The sequence below is a fragment of the Triticum urartu genome, chromosome 2A, assembly GCF_056163025.1.
Source record: "Triticum urartu cultivar PI428250 chromosome 2A, HENAU_Tu73, whole genome shotgun sequence".
Classification (NCBI taxonomy): domain Eukaryota; kingdom Viridiplantae; phylum Streptophyta; class Magnoliopsida; order Poales; family Poaceae; genus Triticum; species Triticum urartu.
The window spans coordinates 128109157-128127432 of NC_141874.1; the positions used below are offsets into that span (position 1 = coordinate 128109157).

General features: G+C 46.3%; 1 long non-coding RNA gene across 1 annotated transcript; it reads left to right on the forward strand.

Annotated features, from left to right (window-relative positions):
• The first annotated feature begins 17082 nt into the window (after window positions 1-17082).
• On the forward strand, window positions 17083-17876 carry LOC147984253 (uncharacterized). Its single transcript, XR_015615041.1, has 3 exons — window positions 17083-17293; window positions 17376-17405; window positions 17783-17876. It is a non-coding gene; the product is annotated as an uncharacterized LOC147984253 (long non-coding RNA).
• Window positions 17877-18276: the final 400 nt, after the last annotated feature.

Below are 18276 nucleotides of genomic sequence, written 5' to 3' on the forward strand. Positions count from 1 at the left end.
GCCCAACAAAGTCCTCTACTCCACAAGACTTGAAACTATCATAGACTCCAGGATAGTGTTCTTCATTTTCCCTGATGTACTCCCAGTCCACCCATCTCATACCACAGACTATAGGCTTCTTGTCAAGCAACACTGTCTCATAGAAGTCCTGCTGTTTCTTTGTATGGAACCTGTACTCCACAGCAGTTCTTCTCCTAACTGCATAGGGATCAGTCAATCTCCACTGTCTGAGTCCTGCATCCTTCCTGAGCTTCATGTCCTCAGCTACTGGATGAGCATCATTGTGATATGGAATTTTGGGCTTCAACTTCCTCAAGACATGTGACTCATCATCATCTTCTGCTATAGCAGCTTCAGGCACTGGGGCCTTGTTCTTCTCTGCAGCTGGGATATTCCTTGTACTCCTCTTGGGTGCAGCTTTGGGTTTTGGAGCAGCTGCCTTGGGAGCTTCTTTGGGCTTAGATGGAGCAACCCCTGATCTTATAGCATCTCCCATAAGCTTTTGAGCTTTAGGTGCTGGTGCAGCAACCTCTTCCTCTTCATCTTCCATCATTGAGGGCTTCCCAATTACTCTGGCCATGGTCTTCTTGACCCTTTTTTTTCTTTTCTTCTCCGCCACAACCTGTTCTTTGGGTGCAGATCCCAAAGTTCTTGAGTGGATGTTCTGGCCTTTGACATACACTACAAAAAAAGACACATCCATGACATTTTGGGCCGAACGAATTTTTTTCTGTCATACATATGACACTTCTATGACGATAATTGTGACAAAACCCGGTATCATCATAGATGTGGTGGGCTCCTACTTCTATGACAGAAAATCATGACAGAAAATGGGCTTTTCGTCCTGGGCTGGCCGGAGACGCAGCTGCATGACATTCTTTGGGCCGTCCATAACGGAAAAAACCGTGGTAGAAGCGAGGGGAGGAAATTTTTGGGGAGTTCCCGGTTACGGTGGGAGGTCGGGGGCCGAGCGATGCGCGTTTCTCTCGTACATGTATGCGCGTGTGTGCGAGGCGTTGGCTCTAACTGAACCCGAGCGAGGCGTTGGGCTCTAACTGAACCCGAACGATTGCACTACAGGCTACGCGTTACTGAACCCGATCGATCGATGGCTGTTAACTGAACCCGATCGAGCGATTCCTTCGCTACTGCTGCTAACTGAAGCCGATCGATTGGATGAACAGTGAGCGTTGCGGGTGGGGGGGGTTGGATGTACAGTGAGCGGTGGCGTTGCCTCTGGATGAACAGGACCCCGTGGTGTGGAGGGCTGGATGAACAGTAGACGATGGAGGGGTGCCCGTGGAGGGGTGGTTGAACAGGACCCCGTGGTGTGGAGAGCTGGATGAACAGTAGACGGTGGAGGGGTGGTTGAACAGTAGCCGGTAGAGTAGCGCGCGGTGGAGGCTAGATAAACAGGAGCCCGTGGAGGCTGGAGGAGGTCGACGGTGGAGATGAACAGTATCCCGTGGAGTCCCGTTTTGCGGTACGCCACACCCCTCCCGATGAACAGGACCCCGTTTCGACAGTAGGAGGTCCGTTTCATCCGTTTTGCGGTACGCTACACCCCTCCTGATCAACAGGACCCCCGTTTCGATCGTAGGAGGTCCATTTCGTCCGTTTTGCGGTACGCCACACCCCTCCCGATCAACAGGACCCCGTTTCGACCGTAGGAGGTCCGTTTCCTCTGTTTTGCGGCATGCCACACCCCTCCCGATCAACAGGACCCCGTTCCGAACGTAGGAGGTCCGTTTCCTCCATTTTGCGGTACGTCAGGCCTCGTTTCCATCGCCTGTTCCGTCCAAGCCCTCCCGATGAACACGACCACGCATTCCGTTCCGACCCAGCCGGTTGGCTCCCATGCGTTCCTTTGTCTCTCGATGAACACGACGCATTCCGTTGCCTCCCCATGAACATGACGCATTCCATTGCCTTCCCATGAAAACGACGACGATGCTGTTTCTCCGTTCTGACCCAGCCATGTACACGAGCCCTGGCCGTACGTATGCGCGAGTAGGCGGTCGAGACCCCGCCCGTATGTACACATACGTGGCCGTATTTTCTTTCTTGCACCCTGGCCGCTGTACGTACGTGTACATGCTACATGCGCGCCTCTACTACGACACGTACGCGCCTCTACTACGACACGTGCGCGCCTCTACATCCACCAGTATATATGTACGTACACGTTCGCGATCAGAATGACAACGCTACGTACACTTCGACCAGGTGGGTCCCGACTGTCAGGCACTTCCTTGCATGCGAAGATGTAGCTGGTGGGTCCCAGTAGTCAGGGGGGCGAATCATTTTTTTTGCCCGGACGCACACTTTGCGTGCGAAGATGTAGCTGGCGGGTCCCAGCAGTCAGGGGGGCGAATCATTTTTTTGCCCAGACGCACTTCCTTGCGTGCGAAGATGTAGCTGGTGGGTCCCAGTAGTCAGGGGGAAACATTTTTTTCATGAAATATGGTGGCCCGTCCGGTGGGTCCCCGCTGTCAGGTGGAGGAATCATTATTTTGCGCGTAATAAGGAGGCACTTCCTTGCTGCGGCCGTGGACCCAGCTGTCAGCCTCTCCACGTACAGTCCACGTCCGATGGAAGTCGTTCCTTGACCACGTTGACCACGCTGCGCCGAGAGCACCACGACGGTGGACGACGACGAGGACTAGGAAGGGGACGACTCGGAGCCGGGGAAGACGCAGCAGTGGTTGCCCACGCGAAGAGCAGTACGAGGGTTCATTGGTTCGGCTGTGGTGTGAGGCTGCTATCACTGCAGAATAGCAGGGGGTGTGGGTGAGTAGAGGGATGGCCTGGCTAGCGGTGGGAGTAGTAGGGGGCGGTGAGGCCTCCGCGGCATCACAGCTGGCCACAGGAGGAGGAGCACGCGGCACGACCGGCGCTGGTTTGGGCGGCTGGAGCAAGAAGACCAGAGGTTGAAGAAGCACTACGGCCGTTGGATGAACATCGTATGGTAACAGGAGATAGAATCGTTCATATTGACTAAGTTGACAAAGCCCTCCGTCCCGTTAATTTGGTAGGCCCACAAGTCAGCCTCCTACTATGCTAGGTTCCAGCTAGCAGGGGGAATATTCATTTTTTTTGTGCGTAATAAGGAGGCACTTCCTTGCGTGTGAAGATAGCTGGTGGGTCCGACATGTCAACAGGGGGCACGTTATTTTCGTGAAATACAGAGGCCCTTCTGGTGGGTCCCAGATGTCAGGTGAAGGAATCATTATTTTGCGCGTAATAAGGAGGCATTTCCTTGTGTGCGGCCATGGACCCAGCTGTCAGCCTCTCCACGCACAGTCTACTTCCGATGGTGTCGTTCGTTGATCACGTTGACCACGCCGCACCGAGCGCATCCAAGGTGGTGGACGACGGCGAGGCCCCGGACAGCAACGAGCCGAAGATGGGAAGACGCGGGAGTAGAGTCACAGACGGAGAGATGTACGAGGGTTAACTGGTTCTAGTGCGGTGTGGTTTGGCAGTAGGTGGAGAAGAACAGGAGGTGTGGAGGGGTGGAGGGATGGCCTGGCCAATGGTGGAGTAGCGCTTCATAGCGAAGCGTGCTAAGCAGAGCTGCTAGCAGCAGGAGGCGGGAGGTGGTCCCGGCGACGTTGGAGGAAGAAGACGAGAGATTGAAGATGGATGCCGGTCGTTGGATGTAAATCCAATGGCTAACATGTCAGAATCATTTGTTGACTAAATTGACAACGACTTGCATTAGCTTCGACCCATTGGCCCACATTTCAGCCTCCAAAAATGTGGCACGTATTCAACCCATTTTTTTCATAATTTACAGTATTTTTTTTGCGCGGTAGAATTTACAGTCAATTTGATTTTTTTTTTGAATTACAGTCATTAGCTGAGCTGGGTGAACAAATAATGTAGCGTCCATGCGGCCCATTTATTTTATTTCCTAAAAAATTACAGGCCATTTTCACATTCTCGAAATACACGATTTTGCTGGGCTGATTCTAATTATAATGTTGGGTTGGGCCAGCAATGTTATCAAAAAATAAAAAGGGGCTGAGCATTTTGTTATAAATATATTTAAAGAATAAGTGATATTATTACATTCGTCCTTAAAGCTTACCAAGCTTTTGTACACAATCACTAGGATTTTCGTACCAAAACAATCCAGGATTTTATTTGTTAAGAAATTATTTTTATAAGTTAATAAGATGTGGGATATTGTTTTCTTACATATGTAAGTATCTGTTAAATATATGATGACAATAAAAATAATATATAATAACATATAAAATAATTTAAATATATATAATATAGTTAGAAGGGAAACATAAGTTGGATCTAGCGTTCCTATTCTTATATAGAAAAATAGAACAAACCTCTGTGTTTTCTTCAAAAAAATACATAAATTGGGCTGCCAAAAATAAAACCTCGGATGGGAGGTCCATAGGCCGGTCGATACATGGCCTATGGACCTCCCATCCGAGGTCGTGAGCTGCGCATGTTAAAATTGACAGCCTAGACGGGGCAGCCCAAAACCACGTCCAACACTTGCCAAAACTTCGTCCCTCGTTTTCTCTGTGTTTCGCACACTCGACATTGTGTGGGCATTTTGACTGTGCATCATATGAAGATGTGCTATGCATGAATGTTGATCAGCATGATGTTAACTGGCTGGCAGTTCCATTTTCGACCATGAATAAAACTTCCAATATGATGTTAACCCTGTTTGAAAAGGCCGTGTTAATATAAATGCTTTGCATTTGAAAGTTGTAGTTTCTTATCTAAAACTGAACTTGCAGTTTCTTATCTGAAACTGAAACTTGCAGTTTCTTCTCTGAGAATCACATTGTCTGCACTTTTATACTCATATGAAACTACATTTTTTAAGTGCTAAAAATAAATCTCTAGAATTCATAAAATACTTCATATGCTCAATACTGCAAATCTGAAATTCAAAAGACATTCATATCTGAAAGTACTCTCAAAATACACAACACAAAACACAATTCACAACCTGCAAATACTGACAACCCTAAGCTCCTCCTGACAATTCACAACCTGCCCGACTATTGGGCTGGGGGGCAACCCCCTCCTATTCCTCGGCGGCAGACAACCGCCCCGTGAGACGATGTGAACAGCGAGGGAGACGATGGCGGGGAAGCGTCGTCGGGCCAACTGCTTTTCTCCTCTTGCAGTTGGGTTCGGTCGACGAAGACTCCACCGGCTCACTCTGGCAGGACACCCTCACAAACGGCACCCTGTAGATGCTCGATCCTTCAATCTCTGGTGGATGCTCCATCTGGGATCGATACTCCCACCACCGCTCCCTCACAATCAGATTCGGTGAATCTGTTTGCTCCATGGCCCAGAGGAGCAGCTCTATGTACTCCGTCGCGACTCCCTCCGGGAGTATCCCACCTTTTCGCTCTGTTACAGATATTTGGCCATGGATGTCGCCGTCGCCGCTAGTTGGTCCTTGTTGTCAAACCAAGACTGTATCTCCAACATCCTAGCTAGCTTCACAGGGTCGCCGTCTGCGATCCTCACGTATCGGTTGTACTCCTCCATCGATCTACTTCTCCACAGCACCTTCACTCGCCGGCGGTGGTTTTTGAATGAAAGAGGAGAGGAGCAGCGTTGGTTTTGGATTAGAACGGGAGAGGAGCGACGCTGGTTTTGGACTGGAACATGAGAGGAGGGGCGGTGGTTTTGGAATGGAAGAGGAGAGGAGCGGCGCTGCATTTAGATTGGAACAGGAGAGGAGCGGCGGTGGTTTAAGAGGAGAAGATAATTAAATCACCACATATTAGTCCCATTTTATTAGTCCTGCTGTAATTAAATCACCACATATTACACTGATTCCACTGCTTGTTGCGTACGCTGATTGGGAGAAATAAATACCCAGTCGTAGCATGCACTAGGGATGTGCGCGTGAGGCTTGCATGTGGCTGCATGCGGAGGGAGGCGAGACGATTCAATTAATTAATGCCACTCCTACTCGTCCTCGCACGTCCTTCAATACTACGGCGGTTCACTCCTAGTCGTCCCGTCCATTCACATTACGGCAGTTCCACTAATCCTAATCATCCTCCCAAATCCATGGCGTCCCAAATCTCCACGATCGGCGGTGAGTACAAGGTTAGAACCATTACCGGCGATGAGTTCGACGTCATCTACACCCATTCTTCCGCGACGGTGAAAGGATGCCTTTCTCGCTTCAGACGCATGTTCGAAGACTCAGATGATGAGTGGGTCGCTGGACTAGATGTTGAGTACACCACAGTCCCGGGACCAGAGAAGGATCTAAAGGACGAAGAGAGGAAGAAGCCCGCCGTGATCCAGGTTTGCGTGCATGACTTATGCTTGGTCTACCACATATGCCATGCCGACGTTAAGTGCCAGGATTTTAAGGACTTCCTCAAGAGCAACCTAGTCAAATTCGTTACTGTAGACTTTGGTAACGACAAAGACATCCTGCGTCGGATAGGCCTCGTTGTAGGCAACACCTTCGACCTCCAGAAGAATCGGCTGGTGTCCTCTCGTCAGCCTTTAATGCTGACCCTGGCAGGAGCCATGGTTCATCCTTCATACGGTAAACTGGATAAACCTCCATACACGTTTCATCGTTATGCATGGCAGCGGAATGTACTAGATATAGACCACATCCACTACGCTACAATGGATGGCTACCTTTGCTTCAATATCTACAAGGGTTGGATGAAGAGCAACAGCCAAGTGTGCGGTTCAAGCAAAGAAGTATCGACCAAGAGGAAGAGGGACAAGGACGAAGTCGAGGACATGGACGAGGACTCCGAGTAAGGTGGCAGTGTCGTTGCTCATGGTGGTTCTAATGCAGTGTCTACCAGAATAGTTGCAAAGTTTAATTTCAGGTGTGCTTAATTTAATTTGAGGGGTGTGTTGTGCTGAGCCCCCAGCAGAACTATGTTACGTTTCTTCTCGTTACCTTAACTCTTCAGTATGTACATATTAGTATTTCTTTCATTTCATCTTTTAGTTGGTATAGTACTACCACTCGTTTCTTCACATTATATACGTACAATATATATGGCCAACATCATATAGCCAGCAGTTTAGTTGTCAAAGAATTTCAGGGTGCTTAGTTTTGTCAAAGAATTCCAGGATGCTTAGAGGGTGCTTGGATCCAAGGGACTTATTTTAGTCTGACTAAAAATAGTCTCTTTAGGAGGCTAAAGTTCCAAGCACCCCTGACTAAAGAGGGGCTAAAACTAGTCTTGAGACTAAATTTTTTTTAGTCAGGGGTACCCCTACTAAAATGTGGATTAGTCCTCTCTCTACTCATTTAACTCCTCTCCTTTAACACAGGTGAGTTCTGGATTGGAGGGTTTGGAGGATAATAAATGCTCATTAACTTGATTTTAGCCTTTTTAGTATTTGGATCCAAGCATGGGTGAGGCTAGCATGTTTTAGTCCCACTACTTTTAGTCATGGGACTAAAACGTATCCAAGCACCCTCTTAGTTTTATTTGAGGGGTGGGTTGTGCTGGACACCATTATTGTGACTAGCCTTTTTAATAGTACAACATGCATAATTTGGCGACGAGCACTCTCTATATGTACCACCTTTTTTTAATTTCAAGTTTTGCTCCATGGCGCAATCCATCGATACTACTGCTGTACAAAAGTATACATTTTTAAAAGGCTAGAGGGAGGGGCAGTCTAGCTTGGTCGGTTTCACGAGAGGCGAGGGCCTTTGTGATTTGACGGCTCATTACTGCTGGAAGGCAGGGCCTTGTGATTTGACTGCTCGTATAAATGCGCCGACGACCTGATCGAGGAGGAGCAAAGAACCGTGCGATATACTCAAGTTTTCCATTGGAGTAGTACTGCGACAGAGGAGCACGAAACACGGCAGCCCAGTGCCATATGGCGATAAAAAATGATCTAATTTGCTAGTCATCTCATTGTTAGCATTGTTCTATTCATTCCCTCAAAAAAACATTGTTCTATTCATGCCTCACAGAGAACGTGACACGTGCGGCAAAACACCCGAAGCAAAAGATGAAACACAGGAGCAAAAGAAGAAGGAAGATTATCACCCCAAATGATCTAATTCGCCGTGGAGTCCTAACTGCTTCTTCATCGCCTCCACGACCTCCATATCCTTGCGCGTCTCCTCCGCCATCTTCTTCATTATGTCCATGACGCGGGATTTCTTGACGCGATCCTTCATCATCTGTTCCATGGCCGCATTACGTACCTTGACAGCAGCCGGGTGCTCGATGCGGAGCTTCGCCAACTCCTCCTTCTGTTCCATGATGAGGGCCTGCAGCATCTTCATCGAGGAACTACTATTCTCATGCAGCCTCTTCCAGCTAGCGTTCTTCTCCTTCAACAGGTCGATCTCATGGCAGAGCTTCGCCTTGTCCTCCTAAAGTCGCAGGATTTCGCCGGTCGCCTTCTTCTCCGAGGCAATGCTCTTCTTCAGCAGCATCACCAAGCCGGCGGTCAACTCCCCATGCTGATTGAGCTCAGCGGGCATGTCGTCGAGGCTCTCCTTCAGCAACTCCATCAAGCCTTGGATGCACTCCTTCTGCTTATTGAGGTGCTTATTGAGCTGATCGGGCATGCCGTTGAGGGATAACGACTCCAGCTCCGCCGGCTTGGCATGTTTGCCTCCGCGGCTAGGGCGCTCCTGGGAGCCATCGCCTGCCCGTGAGAGATCTTTCGAGGTCTCTGCGTGGCGGCGAGCCCTCTCTTTTTTTCCCGCAGCCTTGGTTGCCGCTCCCTTGTAACAAGTAGTTCTCGACCTAGAGCTCTGCTCACCGGGCATGGCAACGACGGACGAAGAAGAAGCACTTATGAGGAGGAAAGGTAGAGTAATTTTCGGTTAGGTAGTTCCCATTTTTATAACCTAAGTACCAGCACTAGTACTAATACCTGCATAGTGGGAACACGTTCAGGTTTGGTACGTACTAGTAGGTGTGAGCAGGCTTTCAAATGTGATGGGAACAAGGTAAAGATTAATTGATGGTTTTGGTTTCAAGGCCCGAAACGGCTCCCGATGAGTTTAGCGGAACATAAATTTCAAGTACTACACTGCTCAAATGCGTAAATATTATGTTACTGTCAAAAATTGGCACACAATACGAAGGAGACCAATGGAAGTACTACTAGCAACCCACGGTTTAACTACTCGCATGCGCGTAGTGGAGTAATAATGTCTTTCTTCCGCCCTCACGTCCACTCAATTTGCATGCGCTGTATTAATTGACCATCAATAAAGTGAACGACTTTACACGCGTCAAATTATCACATGGGGTGGATCTTGGTACAAAATTGCGTCCGCCCGTGTACCCGCGTGTGCGTGCGAAGGAATGAGTGCGTGCGTGGCGTGCGTGCACAGCTTCGCTTCGTGCATGTACCGCCAGTATGGCTCAGGGAGGACGAGTATATTCTTCTAGAACTAGCAGCATGTCACTGTGATCAATCCACGCAAGGAGGTCGCGACAACCCCTCCACATGTGCCACGTGGCTTCATGAACTGTAAGAGAGACACCGTGTAGCGTGCCATTGGTATTCTAATTTACGTGTTTTGCACATACTCGAAGTACTAGTAAGGTACACGTGCATTGCACACATCAGATTTTGCAACCAAATTATGAATAAATACCACACTATAGCATGTAAGCTCCGAGTCATATATGCCTGATGTAGCCCTTCGTTTAATTCTTATAGTTCATCTCATTCAAAATCAATTAGTTTTTATAAAAAAGCTAAGAACGCGGGAATAGGAAAAACATGGGATTATAGTGGAATGTCGTCTTGAATCCTACAGGATTATACGAGTGTTTGTTTGTGCATAGAAAAAAACACAGAATTCTTTCAAAGAGGTTTGAGTGGATGAGATGTTTCCTATGAAATCTAGTGCAAATGAATCATATGGAAAAATTCCTATGGTTTACAATCCTACGAATCAAACAACCAAGATAGGAAAAATTCCTAATGATTAGAATCCTCCAAAATTCCTTTGAGAATCCTTTGAATCAAAGAAGCCCTTAATCTATTTTATGATTCATGGAATTGTGCGTTGTAAAGCATAAAGTAAAAAAAATAATGGCAATTCAACTAGAAAAAAAGTTTGGGCAGTTATGATACGGAAGATTCTAGAACAAAAGAGAACCACTGTTGTTTTGAGGTTTGTGCATTATGCTTAAGTTCAACCATGGAGTCTGCTAGATTGTACATGTGGCAAAATCCGGTGGAGGGCTAGAAGATGGTGCGAGGGGCCGAGTGGAGGGAGACTATGAAGGAATGCACAAGTGCGAGATCGATATTTAGAGAGAGGGGGCGAACACGTGCGCTGTTGCGCGCAGTGGCGGAGCCATGAAAAATAAATGAGCTAGGGGGCCAAGCATTGCTACTCCTTTACGAGGAGGGTCAATTCATGAACTTAAACCATTTTTAGCAGCAATTGTCTAATGATCACATTCATATTAGCCTCGATATATAGTGATGTTAGGGGGGAGGGGGGCAGGGCTCTTACTGCCCCCTGTCTTCGCCATTGTGCACGCGTCTGAGAGATGAAGTGGAAGGCATGGATGATGAGAGGGGGACGTTGGATATATAATTATTGTGGGTGTATTAGCTATATATATGTTAATCCTATATAGAGAGGTATAGATTGATCGATGTGGACGTGGGAAAGAGGGTGAGACCTCACTGGATATATCGATTGATCGGTTTGTGTGGAAAACTATGAAAGACCTAGCTATATACACACATACATAGAGGAACATCGATCGTTGCGCATGCACGCGTGAGAGATAAAAAATGCCCGATATGATGGAGAGGGGGATGTGTGTGGGTGTGTGCCTTCATGGGAGACTGACCTGAAGAAAAAGATTGCATGCATGCGATGGATAATGCCAACTGGTAGTGTGTGTGCATGCATGCATGAGAGAAAGTTAGTGGTACAATTATAAAGAGAAGACTACTATGTGGGTGTAAAAGAATAGGTGAGGTCATAATCAATGTAAAGTTGAATTCAAATATTTGAATAAGAGATCCTAATGTTTGAAACCCATGCATGCATGAATATAACGGAGATCTGCGCGGTGTGGTTTGGAAATGAGCATGTTGTAATGTATACACATTGAACAAGGTCAGACTGATTTGAATTTGAGATACCGATGGCAGACATCATTTGGCCACGTCGCATCCGTGCATGGACACACTATTCTAATTGGAGATGATGGGCGGCTTTCGCATCACATATCTATATCTATACCCCTATATATATTATATATTATAATTTTTTTATATTGTGTGCGGGTAACTTTAACTTTGAAATATGGTCGTTGGATGAGGCGAATCCGATGGTCCAAAGATGGCAAATTTGAGCACTACTGGCCGTTGGATATCATCTAGATTCCACCAGATTTCGCCACATGTATAATCTAGAAGACTCCATGGCTGAACTTAAGCATAATGCACAAACATCAAAACACAAGCACTTCTTATTTGTTCTAGAATCTTCCGTATCAGAATTGCCCAAATGTTTTTCTACATGATTTGTTTTTTACTTTATGTCTTACGACGCACAATTCCATGAATCTTAAAATAGATTAGCTTTCTTATAAAAACTAGATGATTTTGAATGAAATGAACTATAAGAATTAAACGAACATCTACATCATGCATATATGACTCAAAGCTTGCATGCTATAATGTGGTATTTATTCATAATTTGGTTGCCAAATCTCATGTGTGCAATGCACGTGTACCTTACTCTAGTCTAAATGGTGTTTGTGTGTGTTGTGCGTGTTGAGGTGCAAATTGTATTTTTTTTGGGTATACATTAAGCTTGTTCTTCCGAAATTTCAAGCCGCGCCTTGTTATGCCGAAAATTCAAGCTAGCGTCTCTGTCTATCGTGCTGCGAAACTCCCGCCTCTTCAACCCGCGCCTTGTTAGCCCAAAATATTTAAGATATATCTTTGTCTCGTTGTGCTCCGACAACTCCCTCCATCTCAACCCGTGCCTTGCTATTCCAAAATTACAACACGCGCGAAAACTCCCACCTCCTGTGAAACCCCAACACGCGAAATGCCCGTGGTACCCCTGAACCGAAAGAACCGCCTCAAATCGGTGGGGGTACTTTCGTAACTTACCCCACATTTCAGACAAGCGCGTCTCTAAGCCATGGTTCCCCACTGCCATCCCATCCGCCCACCCATTCGTACACCGAGGCCGCGAAAACCCGTGATGAAACCCCACACCCTGCTCCGTCCGCCACCCAGCCGAAGCCTCTTCCCCGACGACGTCGTCCACATCAACACCTCGACGTCCCTCATCCACCGTACCGGATGAGGATCCGTCGTCGATCTCATCGTCCCGCCGGTTCAGCCACCCCGTCCTCCACCTCCAAGGAGCTGCCCCGATGTTCCCCTCATCTTTCGCGCCACCTCCATTCCCACACCGCCGTCTTCACCTGCAGCACCAGAAGAGCATCACCATCACCGTTTCCTCAGATGAAGCTGCGGCCTAATCGGCGCCACCAAAGAGGTTGTACACTAATCGCCGCATTTTCTTCTTGATTCGATCTCACGGTGCTGCCGGCGCTCGGTCCCGAGCCGACACGATGCGACTTCATCCACGACGGCGTTGCCGGCCACTTCCTCCACGGCGTCGCTCCCTCGGCGGCGACGTCCACATCAGTAGGAGCTGCTTCTGCTTTAGCTCTCGCTCGTGCTGCTGCTCTGCTCTTGCTCTCGGTCCCCTGCCCGGTCTACTCTTGCTATTGCTCTTGCTCGCGCTGCTGCTCTCGCTCTTGCTCTTGCTTGCGATGCTGCTCCGATTTAGCCACACTTTAGTCGACCGAATCGACTTTTGGGTCAGTCGATTTTCAGGGGGTGGGGGGAGGGGGCTCGCCGGGGTGAAGGAAGAACCAGCCGCAGCGGGGAGGGGGGCTCGCGGGAGAGGTACCCCATTATCTATCTTAGGGTTCAGGATGGGGGTGATGGTCGCCGACGTTGGCGGGGCGGTGGCATGGAGATCGCCGGAGAAAAAGCTCAGCACGGGGGGGGGGGGGGGGCTAGAGGGATGGCCGGGGCGGCGGCGGACCGGCGGTGTGGAGTGTTTTCGGGGCGGGCGGGGCGGCGCACCACGGGCCGCAGGCGGCGGGGTGGGGGGGTGCTGTTTGGCCGGTGGTGGCTGGCGGCTCAGGGGGGTGGAGGTTGAAGATGAACCACAGGCCCTTGATTTCGTATCCAACGGCTGCAAAATCGACTGACCAGAGATGAAAAAGTCAGTCGACCGACGTGTAGCCTCACCTTGCTAGTGCATTCAGTTTCGACATCAAAATTCAGTTTCGATAGTTAAGTTCAATTTCGACAGTTAAGTTCAGTTTCGACAGTTAAGTTCAGTTTCGACAGTTAAATTCAGTTTCGACAGTTAAGTTCAGAGATGAGCGGCCGATGTATTTTACATCTAGCACTTTGTGGTTATGTATTTTACGTCATGTATTGGAGATGCTATTAGAATTCCACTCAGGTTAACGTTGTTCGTTGTCTCTCTTGTCCTGCTTCAGCCTCAGCGTCGTACAACTCACCGGAGCTGCTCCAACGATGAAACCCTCCATCACAGCGGAGAAGTACCTCGGGCTCCATCTCCAGATGCCTAAGATCTTCTTCCCCTCCTCTGACAGCCAAGTCAGCCGGAGCATCCTCACCGGCCAACCCCCAATCACACTGAGATTGACATGGCTTCGCCAAAGAGGTTGTACACTTGTTGCATCTCTTTTTTACTCTACATGTTATATATATTGTCCACTGAGCACTCGTAGTAACGGGAAATACGATTATTTTATCCTACTATATGACAAGCAGTGAGGTACCAGGTAACTTAGCTATCCGTGATGGACTCTCTTGAATGCCATCATTATTTATCTCTGCACGTTTGAGCTATGCATTTGTCGATGGGCCTGGGAGTTGAGCTAGTATGGCAGTGGCCTGGGTCCAAAGTAATAGAAGTAGCACAAAAACATTTTTTTAGTGTAGGATTTTCCTTGCTCAAGCCTGCCTACTAGAATCGCCAGTGCTTGAAAGGAAAAGTGAATGAAAAACATCGAAATTGGAAAGTTTCCTATGGTACTACTTTTCATGAATTTGGTGCAAAGGAATGGAGCAAAGGAAAACTGTAGGATTTGTTCCTTTAGTGTCTCCTTGAAAGAAAAACCGTAGGAATTCTAATTTCCACTTCTCCTCCTTTTCATATTCCTATTCATCAAGCACAAGACTAAGAGATAGTAGCATAATAGCATTATAACCGTACATTTTCTTGTGGTTTGATTTAATCTCACCATGCTTTTTTGCATCCTATGATCTTCCAATTGTTGTGAATCAAACACCCAGATTGGCAGAAATCATGTGTTTTTAAATTCTCTGTTTTGCACGTGCATTCCTATCCTATTCCTGTCTATTTCCTATCCCTGCATTGTTAGAATCCTCAAATTCAAACAGGCCCTTACTCAATTACTTTTGTTACAGATATGTGTCAAAGAAAAGCTTGTGTGGTTTGTCCTGCTCCTGCGGCGCTGTGTTCCACCCCAGCTCAGCTGCTCCAATGATGGAAGGGTTCACCACAGCAGGGACCCGCTCTCCAGACTGTCTTTCGCCGCCTCAGATCTTCTTCCCCGCCGCCGGCAGCCACGGCAACTGGATTACCATCATCAACTGAGCAGATGACCTTGAGGACTACACGGGTCCGCAAGAGAGGTCGCACTCTTCCGTGTCTGCTTACGTTATGCGTCGCTTAATATGATGACATGCTACATTATCGTCGTGTTCACCTATTAGACTCCGAGTCAGGTCCAAACTAATGCTGAAACTTGAGTTTTTAAATGGTTGTAGGGTACATATTGGGGCAGCAATCAGTACTATCTGTCTACTATCTGGTTAATCTCCGGTGTCTACTATGAGTTTCATGTTGGGTGCAAACAAACATTAAAGGATCCATTATCTGTATTTTTTAACTAAAGCTATTATCTGCCTGCTATCATTGGTTTTGGGTCTATCCACAGTTTTCTACCATCACTCTGGATTTGTGCATGCACTCCTTACATAATCTCACTATGTTTTATTCCTATGCATGCCAGTTATTGTACACAATGGAATTGATCATGTAGAGCAAAAGAGACGAGCCTTGCGTGGCAATAAAATTTCATGCAGACGTCGTTCCATGGTGGGCGCAAAGGCAGCCCCCCGTCCACCCATTTCGGATCGTAATCAAGAGGAAGATAACTGTTCTGAGGGGGATTCAGAAGGAGAAGACCACTCCTATTTACCCCATGAGGTATTCACTCTAACTTGGCATGTTGATGTTGGTAATATTATGCATATGGTGCCTTGCATTGCTTACTGTATACATTAAAGATGTCATCTGCTTAGTTTAGACATGCTTTGTGTCAATGCCATCTGTTTAGTTTCTTTATCGTATATGTGAATCATGCAATGCCATCTCGTCTAGCCAGGCATCATATATGTGAATTTTGCAATGCCACCCTGGTTAGCCAGTCATCTTATATGTGAATTATATCATGCCATCATTTTTTTATTACGTGTTAAATTTGTCAACAATTTTAGTACATTCAATTACTCTTCCTGTGCATCAGCCATTCGGCACGGTCATGGAAAAATCTAGAGTGGAAACAAGGTCTTCAGAGCAGACAATGCTATCTGACGAAGCGCATGTCTTGCTGGTTACTGATAGCTCCTCGGAGGAGGATTCAGAGACAGATGACCAGTCATATCCCCCCCGAGGTGCATGCCCTAACTTGGCAGGGTTATGTTGCTCATATCGTGCGTATGATATCTTGCATTGCTATGTCATTTGCTTAGTTTAGACATGCTTTGTGTGAATGCCACCTGTTTAGTGTCTAATTACCATATATGTGAATTATGCAATGCCATCTTGTTGCAAGACATTATATATGTGAATTATGCAATGTTATCTTGTTGCAAGGCATTATGTATGTGAATTATGCAATGACATGCTTTTTAGGCAAGCGTCATATATGTGAATTATATCATGCCGTCCTTTTTTTGTATTTCTCATTGCTTTTGTCGATAATGTTTGTATATTCAACTACTCTTCCTGTGCATCAGCTATTTGAATTGGTGATGGAGAAATCTGGAGTGAAAACAAGGTCTTCAGAGCAGACAATGCTACCTGATGAAGCAGATATCTTGCTGGTTACAGATAACTCTTCAGAGGAGGATTCAGAGGCAGATGACCAGTCCTATTATCCCCTTGAGGTGTATGCTCAAACTTGGCAGGGTTATATTACTCATATAATGCATATGTTGTATTGCAATGCTTAGTTTTTACATCATATACACAATATTGAATGCCATCTCCTTAGTTGACACATCATATATGCGATTGCCCTCTGCTCACTTCCTTAGTATATAAATCATATATTTGAATTATGTCATGCCATGATGTTTACATAGACAGCATGTACCTGAATTATGGCATGCCAACCCATTTTCTAAAGACATTATATAGTTATATCATCTCATCCTGTTTACATAGTCATCATATTTTAAATTATGTCATTCTATCCGTGAATTATATCATGCCATCATGTTTCCATCGACGACATGTTTGTGATTTATGGCATGCCAACCACTTTAATAGACACATCGTATAGTTATATCATGTCATCCTGTTTACATAGTCATCATATTTTTAAGTATGTCATTCTATCCTGTTTAGTTAGCCATCATACATGTGAAATTGTGTCATGCTATCCTGTTTAATTAGCCATCATATATGTGAAATTATGTCCTGCTATTCTGTTTGCTTAGACAACATAAATGTGAATTATTTCATGCCCTGTTTTCTTCCCTACTATCCATTGCACCTGTCTATCTTACAATGTCTGTACATTCAATTACTTTTCTTGTTTATCAGCCATTTCAATTGGAGGGAGTGATGGCAGTATCTGTGGGAGTAAAAACACGGTCTTCAGAAAAGATCGTGCTACATGTCGATGCAGATAGAACCAGGGTTGTACTTACCCAAGAACCAGCCCCACCACACATAACCCACACTCATGCAGATTGTACCCCTACCCAGTTGGACAGAGAACCAGCTACACCCCTTCTAACCCTAACCCCAGCAGATAGACACCCACTTCCCGTTGACACAACACCATCTCCACCACAGAGCACCCAAACACGAGTAGTTAGTAAGGCAACTGCAGTGCCCAAATCACGAGGACCACCACTCCGAACCCGAAGTCAACGCTTAAAGCAGAAGAAGAATTGTTCTCAGGTCAGGTTCCGTAGCTATGGTTCATACTACTTTGCTCTTGCATCACTATATTTACTGATACCAACTAATTTCAAATTTGAAGGATGCAATTGAAACTCCAATGGCGCAACAGGTATGTTTTAAACCTGTTTCTTCAACATGTTTGGCTGTTTGCTGTTGTAACTTTCTCTATGTTGATTTCAGTTTCAATTGAATAAACAGTTATGTTCTCATGCCATGCACATTACAAGTGTTGTTATTGCTGTGTAGTTTCCCACACTTGTATTCTGTCTATGCTGCTTTGTCTTAAATAGATATGATTCGAACTATATCTATCTTGATTTGGCAACATAAACTAGAATGATATAGACCATACAGTGACCATACTACATAGATATATGTTTGTTTCATGCTGTTATCCTATCCACCTTACTACTGAACTGGTTTACCAAAATGAGTTTCATATACTACATTGTAAACCTGAGATGTGTTTGTTTGTTTCTCTTTTAGAACGCGGATAAAATATTGGAGAAGAGTACCCTGTTATGCAATGGTAAAGGAAGTAATGCAGATAAGGTTCAAGATAGTGAGACATCCTTGTTGGTCTCCAAGAAAGCTGATAAAAACTATATTGAAGACACTGAGACAACCCCAAAGTCCTGTCTTGATGTAGTGTTTGAGTTACTGGCTACCACTGCTGGCACCAGCTCTTCAAACTCGTTGCCTGAATCAGTTCGGCTTCTTGAGTCTCAACTTCAAGTTGAAAGACATCGATCAGATGTTATGCGATAGGAAGCCGAAGGACTGAGGAAGTCCCTGCAGATTCAGATGCATACTTTCTGGTGCAACAGCAAACGCTGGAGGACTTAAGCGCCAAACAAGAGAAAGTTAATAAGCTTGCTAAGCATCTTGCCAGCATTATGGGTACCCAGGATATTGTTTCTTGAGCTCTTCTGAAGTTGTTTCAGTTCTGGACTTGTTTTGCTGCGACGTTTATATGCTGC